Here is a 10,262-nt window from a genome sequence, read left to right as displayed (position 1 = left end):
TGGTGGGGCTGCCACTAGCCGTCTACCCCAGCGAAGTGAACAACAACCCTGGAACCCATGTACACACGGAATGGGTGTGTAGGAAGGAGCCCAGGGCAGCCGAATCGGGTTCAGCTGTGTTATTGACTACAAGCCGGCCAGCGTGTTGTGATCGGATTTTCCCCGCTGACCCAGTGGCGGACCACTCCGCTGCTGTTTAGGGCCCTGGGTGGGGACGCAGTGGAGCGGGAAGGCCTGGGTTCCCCTACCACCGCCACGCCACCATCAGGAGTGGCAGGTTCCCCACCTGGTTGTCAGGAGGCCTCATTGGTCTGGCACCCGCCTGAATCAGGACGCCAGACGGTTGTGCTGACTCTCCCACCAGAGAGCTAACCTCCCCTAGACGGCGACGGCTCTGCTGGATTGTAGGCCAGAGCCCCCCTACTTGATTGCTGCCCCGCCCTGATCAAGGGCCAGGCAAATGGACCTTCTACTGCTCTGCCTGCCTGACTGGAGGCCAGAGCCCCTACTAGACTGCAGCCCTGCCCTGAATGAGGGCCCCAGGCAAACAGACTCTCTACCATTGCTCGGCCTGACTGCAGGCCTGAACCATTAACACTGGGCTAATTTTCCCCTGAACCAAGGTACCCCGGAAGTATCGTAGTGAGGGGCGTGGTCTCCCACCCTGATGGACGGGGAGGGAGCCGCAAACCCCTTACAGCCTTTCTTTCTACTTGTTCTTACTTTTTCTCTAAATATGTCAAAACACAAGAAAGCAACTTTCTCCCGGCTAAACACAGAAAACAATACAAAAGAAATGTTCAAAAGGGCCAACGGCACCAAAAATGTACATGACCGGAAACGGGGACGGAGGGCGGGACGTAAACCCTACACAGGGCGCGGAAACCTGTCAGAAAGTACACGGTGATGAAAGCTCTCGAGCAGTTAACTAGTCACGTACAATCCCCCCTGTACATAGCAATCCTCTGTTTCATTTTGATGTTTTTTGATGTATTGTTCTGCTTTTATTTGATATATTAAATAACTGTATTTACAGTGATATATTGAGGTATAAACGATCTACACACCTTGTCCTGTACAGAGCACACAGACGGCTCCCCTGGATCCCAGAACCCACACAGGGAGAAAGCTGTCGCAAGCGTCGGCATCTCCAAAATCGTATCAGAGCAAGAAAAGGCACCTGCTATTTCCCACCCTTGTACAGTGTAGACACGGGGTGAGGGCGAGACTCAGTGACCCCGGTTAGTCCTGCTCCATCTCTGCCGTCTGGATTTCCATCGACAGCTGTTCACACTCGAAACGCAGAGCGGGGTGAGGTTCGCCCATCAGCCAAAGAATCTTAATGTAAAGCAGCGCGTTCCTGCCAGTGCCCGTGGCAGATCCCCCATTCGAAGGGTGTGATCATTTCCGCCCTGAGATGGACGAGACCTCGTGTCCTGGTGTTAGGGGGCGCTGTGCTCTGTACCCCACATATCCCCCCTCTCCCTGCCCCCCAGCCTGGTGTTAGGGGATGCTGTGCTCCGGATCCTACATATTCCCCCAGCTTCCAGGGCCCCTGGCCGGCGTTAGGGGGCGCTGTGCTCTGTACCCTACACCCCCCATCTCTCAGCCCCCCTGCCAGGTGTTAGAGGGCGCTGTGCTCTGTATCATATGCATTTCCCAGCCCTCCTGCCCGGCCTTAGAGGGTGCTGTGCTCTGTACCCTACACATCCCCAGCCCCCAGCCTGGTGTTAGGCAGTTTCTAGTGTCTGTGAACTTACTGCATGTACCGGAGTCTATCGGCGCATGCTGGGTGCCACACGCTGTGGGTATGGAGAGGGCCCGACGCTGGAACCTGACCTGAAGGTGGGATTGGCCACTGTCCTGGTGGTTCGGACACAGGCAGGTAGTAGAGGGGCTCCGTGCGGGGACCCGATTCTGCCTTTCTGTCTGGCCGATCCCTTCTAATGAGGCTGAACCTGCCCATCTCCCCAGACTCAGCATAGCACAGGACTTGGGGGGCACCTGCTGGCAAAGTGGCCTCAGTCCCCACCATACAGGCAGGGGTCATTCAGCTGGTGATAGCCCTTCTCTCAAGCCCCCAAGCACCTGTGTGTCATGGCTGCCTGCAGGAGTTCAGGGCCAACAACTGCCTGGGGGGAGGCCTGGCTAGGCAGGGGCTCAAACCGGGGAGTGTCAGTTTGGATCCCCAGCTAGCCGTAGGGGTGCAACACGCCGGGAGGGGGGGGGAAGAGATCAACTCCAGCTGGTTCATCATAAACCATGTCCCTGAGGCCTCAGTAGAAATGGGGATGTTCCCCTGGCAGTATGCAGGTGCAAAGGACTTGAGAGGGAGGTGGCAGACGTGCCCTTTTGATGGCGGTCCCTGAGCACACAGGGAGAGCAGGGGGCAAACGTCTGTTGGCAACTGTTCATTGGCAAACGTCTGCGACTCACGGGCCCTGGGTGCACACACCCTTACAGAGGAACGTGTACAGGCCCAGCCCAGCCTGAAGAACACCAGCTCCTGTGTAAGGGAAGTCACTGTTTTTTTCACAAGAGCGGGAAACTGACGTTGCATAAGCCAGGAACTCCTGATGGGCACTTTCGTCCCTCCGGGAGACCAACCCATCTAGCACAGAGAACAGGGGGACATAAAGGCTGAGCTGAAGCTAGATTCCTGCTCTCCAGGATGCTGGGGTGCCCTCATGCTTGAGCTGAAGACAGCCTGGGGGTTCCCAGCATTGCCCTCCTGCTGTTTCTCTCTGGGAGCCCTCGCCCTGCACCCTGGCCTGTGTGTTCTCAGGAGGCTGCATGCTGCCAGGTGCACATCCCCAGTGCGGAGTCCCTGGATTAATGCCAGGGGACGGGGACTGGGACTCTGCTCCTGGCTCATTCCCAGGAAGCTGGGAGTGTGAGTGGTGGAGCTGCCGGCTCTTGGAACCTCCCTTCCCAGCACGGGGTTGTCTCTGGGGGAAGCCCACCCCAGGAGCTGGCATTTGTTGGCCTCTTCCACAGAGCGCTGGAGTCTCAGCCACTCCAGATCGGGGGGAGGGGCCAGCTGTGAATTGGGAGCCAGATCCGGGTTTAGATGTGAATCCGCCGGCGCTGCAGAGCGTTCGGATGTGGGGAGCCAGTTCCCGCCTGCGCGAGATCACAAAGTGCCACTTCAGCCAGCTGCCTGCCAGGCTCTGGCCGCGCCCCGTGTGGAGCTGCAGCTGGGCTCTCCACAGCTGGGTGCTGCTCCTCTTCCCTGCTGGCCAGCCGGCCGCAGCTCCTCAGCACCTGCCCGCTCAGCCCCACCTCAGCGCTCCTGCCTCCCCAATGTCCTCCCTGGTGCTGCGCCTGGCCCCCTGCACCTGGCCTGTCAGTGCCCAGCGGGGCCGGGAGCCAAGCGCCCCCTGGAGCCATGTGTCAGGCCCTGAGTCCCTCCTGTGCCGGGCTCCCGCCAATCCACAAGCCAGGAACAGGCCCGTGACTCCCAGAGCAAGTATTTCAGTCTCACAGCAGCAGCCTCGCTCCACCCACGCCCCGGCCTCCTGAGTCCAGCTCCAACCCCGAGGCCTGACCACCTCCCCACCTTCGCTGACACCATCACTTCCAGAGGGAATGGCACTGAGGTTGCCGGGGGAACAGGCATTCTCCAGCTGCCCGGATCCATTGTTCCATTCACCAGGACAGTCCCGTTGGGGACACTGGGGCATGGCCACTAGGTAACTCGAGGGGATGGAAGACCACGAGTGTCGATGAAGCCCCCTCGCACTAGGCCCAGGTGTCCTTGTGTTGGGGACACTGGGGCATGGCCGCTAGGTAACTCGAGGGGATGGAAGACCACGAGTGGCGATGAAGCCCCCTCGCACTAGGCCCAGGTGTCCTTGGCCCCCGCTCCCACCTGGAGGTACTCGCAGCAGCTCTGCGTACTAGGCCCAAGTGTCCTTGGCCCCCCCGCCTGGAGGCACACACAGCAGTTATGCTGAGGATCTGCAACAATATGCTGCAGAGTCAGACTGCCTGAAACTAAGCAAGGCCACACAGGGCAGATATGGAAGAACAATGCTGAATAAAGCAGCTTTATGTAGAGTTGAACAAATGATACAGAGAACCAGGGAACTAGCTGGGAACTGGATTGGCTGGCTATATGGATACTTGGGGCAGCTTGCTATTGGATAAATATGCTGGGAAAAAGAATGTATAAAAGCCTGTGTAACTTCCTGCTCTGGGTACAGGATTTGAGATTCAAATCTCCCTGTACCTTTTTGAAGCTTCAAATAAACTTTTCTGCTTCTCCACCCCGTTGTGATTATTGGGTGTAGCACACTGGGTAACGAACCAACTTCAGCTGTTGTTTAGCCTCTTGGCACTGGGTGCCGGCAACAGCTTTTGGCATCCCTGGGTGGGCGACGAGGCTGCAATTTAGCCTTGCCCAGACCCCTCCTGGAGGTCGAGGATTGCGGCGAGAACCGACGCCCAGCGTGCACCGGTGAGTTCATCAGGGGCCTCGGAGGAGACACGATTTGATCGACCCCGGAGGGCACAACGGTGCAACGCACTCATATAGTGGAGAAGCAGTTGTGGACAGCGGTGAAGAACCGGTCCCTTAGATGTGGGGGAGGAGCAGCTGCAGGCCACGGTGAAGAACCGGTCCCTTGGATAAGGTAGGAACCTTTTAAAATCCGGATTATATGCTCTGTTGGAACCTGGGGACGCCCAGAGTTACCCTGTAGGTATGGGACAGGGACAGAGCTCAGAGGTTAGGGCACGGTGTACGCCCCTAGAGTGCATTCTAGCAAACTGGAAGGTATTTGGTGCGGATCCAATGACTAAGAGCCAATTAAAACGATTCTGTACAGTTGACTGGCCTCAATATCAACTAGAGGACCAGGAGTGGTGGCCACCAGGAGGGTCAATTAATTACAACACGATCCTCCAATTAGTTTTGTTTTGTCAGTGAATGGGTAAATGGAATGAATACTTGTATGCACAAGCGTTTATGGCTTTAAGAAATAGAAAAGAGCTGTAATTCTGCAAAGTTGTAATTTGACTCCGACTGGTTCGGTAGTAGCTAATGTTAGTCCCCAGACCCCCACCCCCACTGTAATGGCAGAGCCGGTGTCCCCTTCGGCCCCCACATCCCTACCTTATAAGGGTAGGATGCCTCGGGTTATAGAGATTGCCCCCTCAGTGGGACTCTATCCTTTGCTTACCGAGACTGTTGTGGCTTGCCCAGGGGCAGACGGACGTCAGGCTACCACTATGCAAGTTTACATCCATGTGCCATTCAATCCAATAGACTTAGCAGCTTTTAAAACACAGGCTGGGGAATTCTCAACGAACCCAAGCAGGTTTATTTCAGTCTTTGAGGGGTGCCTCAGTAGTCACAAGCCGATTGAGACGACTGTAATATCTTCCTGAGAACCCTGTTGTCTGAGGTGGAGAGGGATCAGGTTACAGCTAAGGCAAGGGGAGCGTCAGCGTTCAAGCGGGAAAAAAAAAAAAAAGAAAGGAAGCTATCTGTCAAGTTCCTCTCCAAGTAATTGTAAGCGGCTCAGGACATTTCTGGGTATGGCAGGCTTTTGCAGGATATGGATCCCAGAGTTTGGACTGTGGGCTAAACCCCTGTACGACTGTGTAAAAGGAGCGGATCATGACCCCTTCTATTGGACTCCAAAGGCTGACAGGGCATTTAAAATCCTGAAAAGAAAATTGATGGAAGCCCCAGCTCTGGACCTGCCAGATCTCTCTAAGCCGTTTCAGTTGTATGTACATGAACGAAGGGGGGTGGCCCTAGGAGTGCTCACACAGCTGTTAGGAGCATGGAGACATCCCCTGGCTTATTTATCTAAGCAATTGGATCAGGTTGCAAAGGGTTGGCCGGCATGTTTACGGGCGGTCGCAGCTACTGCCCTAGTGCTTGAGGAAGCGGAGAAGCTAACATTGGGAGGGGTTATGCAAATCTATACTCCCCATATGATCCGAGCCTTATTGGATGCAAAGGGAGGGCTTTGGCTCACCCAGGCTCGGATTGCTCGGTACCAGGCTAAACTGTTAGAGAACTCTGAAGTCACCTTACAGCCTTGCCCCTCCCTTAATCCGCCACCCTCTTGCCAGAAACAGAGGAACAGAAACATGACTGTTTAGAGATCATAGATGTCCAGTACTCCAGCCATCCGGATTTAAAGGATGTACCCCTCCCAAATGCAGATTATGAGTGGTACACTGATGGTAGCAGTACTGTAATAGATGGGCAAAGGAGGGCGGGTTATGCTGTTGTGACGCTCCATGACACTGTGGAAGCTGAAGGTTTGCCTGCTGGGACCTCTGCCCAGCTTGCTGAACTAATAGCCCTGACCCGTGCACTTGAACTGTCAAAAGGAAAGCGGGTCAACATTTTTACTGATTCAAAGTATGCTTTTGGTGTGCTGCATGCTCATGCTGGCCTATGGAAGCAAAGGGGAATGCTGACAGCCCAAGGCTCCCCAGTCAAGTACGGACCCCAAATCCTCCGGCTCCCAGAAGCCGTACAACTCCCCTTGGAAGTGGCGGTGGTACACTGTAAAGCCCATCAAAGGGAGGATCAAGATGTGGCCAGAGGTAACGCCCGGGCAAATAGAAAAGCTAAGCATGCTGCCACCCTGCCATCCCCTCAGGCTGAGAACGCCCATATGCATGCCCTTATCCCATCAGTAGGGGAGCTTCCAACCCCTCAGTACTCTGGGGAGGAGAGACAGCTAACTGACAAACTCAGTCTCCGGGAAAAGGAGGGATGGCTCCATTCCCCAGAAGGGAAAATCCTCTTACTAAAGGGCCTAATCCAGCCAGTGCTGCAGAAACTACATCAAACCACTCATGCTGGCAGGGAAGCACTTATCCAGCTAATGGGAAAATACTTTATCACTTCCGGACTCCGACCCCTGGCTGCCCAGGTACAGGCAGACTGCTTAGTCTGCCAAAAGAATAACCCCCGACTGGGACATCCTGTGCCACCAGCTGCCCTAAAACCCACTCCGGGCCCTGGACAAGTGTGGCAAATAGACTTTACCGAGTTTCCCCGGACCCAAGGGTTCAAATATCTCCTTGTTATAGTGGATCGGTTCAGCGGATGGCCAGAAGCCTTCCCATGCTGTAACTGCACTGCCAGGACAGTGGCCCTCAAGTTTGTTAGGGAGATCATTCCTCGCTTTGGACTCCCCCTGTGGATGGAATCTGACAGTGGGACACACTTCACGTCAAAAATCATTCAAAGCATCTCACATGCCTTACAGATCCCCTGGAAACTCCATACGCCCTGGAGACCGCAAGCCAGTGGTGTAGTGGAGCGTACCAATCAGACCCTTAAACGGCATCTCTCAAAAGCGTGCCAAGAAGCCTCACTGCGATGGCCTGATGCTTTGCCCCTCGTCCTACTCCGTATCCGCGTTCTCCCAAAGGGTAGATTAGGGCTCAGTCCCTTTGAAATTATGTTTGGAAGGGCATGGCCTATGAATGGCACCCCGGTTCTGTCAGGGGAATGGGAGTTGGGTAATGTTTTTTTGTCACAGTATATGTGTTCCCTGTCTGCTGGTCTCTTGTCTCTTCACAGGTATACCAAGGATTCCCAGCCTCTCCGCTTGGACTCTCCCGTCCACTCCTTACAGCCCGGTAACTCTGTGCTTGTTCGCACCTGGAAAGACGAGCCTCTCCAGGAAAAGTGGAAAGGACCCTATACCGTCCTGCTGATCTCCCATACAGTGGCAAAGATCGAGGGACACAAGAACTGGATCCATCACTCTCGTCTGAAGGCAGTACCTGCCCCCTCGTCAGCAGAACAGTGGACCGTCCAACCTGCTGACTCCTCATCTAGTGACGATCTCGGGCTAAAGCTACTGTTTAAAAGACACAAATAGCGGGCACCTTAATGCTAAAATGGGCCCACCCAGGTATTGGAGATCCTGGGTTGGGAAGACTCTGGTCATAATTAATTGGGTAACATTGTTATTCTCTGTATTGGTATTTCCAAACTGTGCATATCGGGAGCATAACTCCTTTGTTTTGCTTGCGCACCATGTTGCTAATTTAACAAACCAGACTGATTGCTGGGTATGTGCTCCAACTCCACTATCCCCCAAAACAGGAATGCCCCTTGACATGCTGCCCTTGACCCTAGCAGAATTAGCCACCACCAAAGAGCAGGAAAGAACGGACTCACCGTTCTGGAACAAGACCTCTTTACAGCAAGCCACCTATCAGGACCAGGAGTATTCAGTTGCAGTACTCACTGAGGGAGTGTTATGTTTTACCCAAAACCAATCTGATCCCTATGGGCATCCTGTGGGAAAGAGCTCCTGTGTTATTACACAGTGGGCTGATGGGTATTGGATAAAGACCAAAAGGGGAAGCCAGCAGTGTGGGTGTAATGGTTCCTCCCCTTTTAGGGAAACTCTTACAAATAATCGTACCACAAAAGAAAAGTTTGGAAATATAACTTGCCGTCCAGTTAATATCTCCAATGTAGCAAGCCAATGGTGGGTTTGTAGTGGTCCCTATGGCGAGTGTAATTTGAACGGCACAATTAGAAATGCCCCCACTTGTACCCAATCAAAAAAATAAGATGCCCCCTTAGGGGCATATAAATTGTTTAAAAAAGCCGCCAAAGCAGCCTTAAATATCCCAGGAATCCTCTTAAGAAACAGTCCTTACTGGGCCCTACAGGGTCACTATTTTGTATGTGGCCGAAAGGCTTACAAGGTGCTGCCAGCCAACTGGACAGGTAGCTGTTATATAGCTCATGGAGTTCCTCATCTTTCCATAACTGCCACACTGCCCAAAGGAAAGATTAGAAATGCCCGAGACACCTCTGTTGAGTCATGAGAAAAGACCCTGCGGTGACTGACTAAGGCATTGGAGGGCAAGATGAAGAATCCCCTCACAACCGAGAAGCTTGTAGGGTGCTCTGTACTGGGAATAGCGCCACTGTTTACCGGACCAGCCATGGCATGCATAGGCCGCTATACTATAAGGCTGCAGATGGTACTTGAGAAAGTGGCCTTAGAGTTAGAGGACTCGGTTAGTGATTTAGGGTCAGCAGTAAAAACATTAAATAAAGAGGTACAGCAGCTCAGGACGTTTTCCCTCCAAAACAGGTTGGCTTTGGACTATCTCTTGGCATCCCAAGGAGGGGTTTGTGCCCTCGTCGCGCCCCGATGGTGTCTATCTGTAAATGATAGCAGTTATGAGATCTATGAAAAGATGGTACAGGCTGAGGCCCATGCCCGAGCCGGAGCACAGGTTGCCTATACTGCCCCAGAGAACGATTGGTTGCAAACCTTGTTTTCAGGCTGGGGTTTGTCGTCTTGGCTTGGTGGTTTATTTAGCCTGCTATTGAAACTTCTCTTTCCTGTATTGCTTGTATTACTGGTATTATGCTGTGCGGTATCATGTGTCAGGGCCCTTTTGCGAAAGTTAATAAGTCATTCTCTTCAGGGCTATCACAAAGTGCTTATGCAAAGTCATATTGTAAAGAAATAAGTAGCCCAAGTGAGAAAACTCAGAGCCAAGGCTGTTGAGTGTTCTCAAAGAGGGGAGTTGTTAGGCAGACTGGGGCATGGCCGCTAGGTAACTCGAGGGGATGGAAGACCACGAGTGGCGATGAAGCCCCCTCGCACTAGGCCCAGGTGTCCTTGGCCCCCCCTCCCGCCTGGAGGCACTTGCAGCAGCTCTGCGTACTAGGCCCAAGTGTCCTTGGCCCCCCCTGCCTGGAGGCACACACAGCAGTTATGCTGAGGATCTGCAACAATATGCTGCAGAGTCAGACTGCCTGAAACTAAGCAAGGCCACACAGGGCAGATATGGAAGAACAATGCTGAATAAAGCAGCTTTATGTAGAGTTGAACAAATGATACAGAGAATCAGGGAAATAGCTGGGAACTGGATTGGCTGGCTATATGGATACTTGGGGCAGCTTGCTATTGGATAAGTATGTTGGGAAAAAGGATGTATAAAAGCCTGTGTAACTTCCTGCTCTGTGTACAGGATTTGAGATTCAAATCTCCCTGTACCTATTTGAAGCTTCAAATAAACTTTTCTGCTTCTCCACCCCGTTGTGATTACTGGGTGTAGCACACCGGGAAATGAACCACTCAAGCTGTTGTTCAGCCTCTCGGCACTGGGTGCCAGCAACAGCCTGATGCCAGGACAGTCCCCCTGAGCTCTGGAGAGGACTAGAGGTGCCTTAGGACACCTGCCGTGCAGCTGCTGGAGAGTCAGCAGGAGACATTCGGTGAGGACTGGAGCCCCCCAGGGCAGAG

The 10,262-nt window shown here is 53.5% G+C and overlaps 1 long non-coding RNA gene across 1 annotated transcript; it reads left to right on the top strand.

Annotated features, from left to right (window-relative positions):
* The first annotated feature begins 3,180 nt into the window (after positions 1-3,180).
* On the top strand, positions 3,181-10,050 carry LOC311511934. Its single transcript, XR_014709370.1, has 2 exons — positions 3,181-4,634; positions 7,559-10,050. It is a non-coding gene; the product is annotated as an uncharacterized lncRNA (long non-coding RNA).
* The last annotated feature ends 212 nt before the right edge of the window (positions 10,051-10,262 follow it).

The sequence above is a fragment of the Lepidochelys olivacea genome (assembly GCF_965140295.1).
Source record: "Lepidochelys olivacea isolate rLepOli2 genome assembly, chromosome: 23".
Lineage (NCBI taxonomy): Eukaryota > Metazoa > Chordata > Testudines > Cheloniidae > Lepidochelys > Lepidochelys olivacea.
Note: the sequence above shows the minus strand (reverse complement) of the source record. Positions and strands in the feature narration are given on the sequence as shown.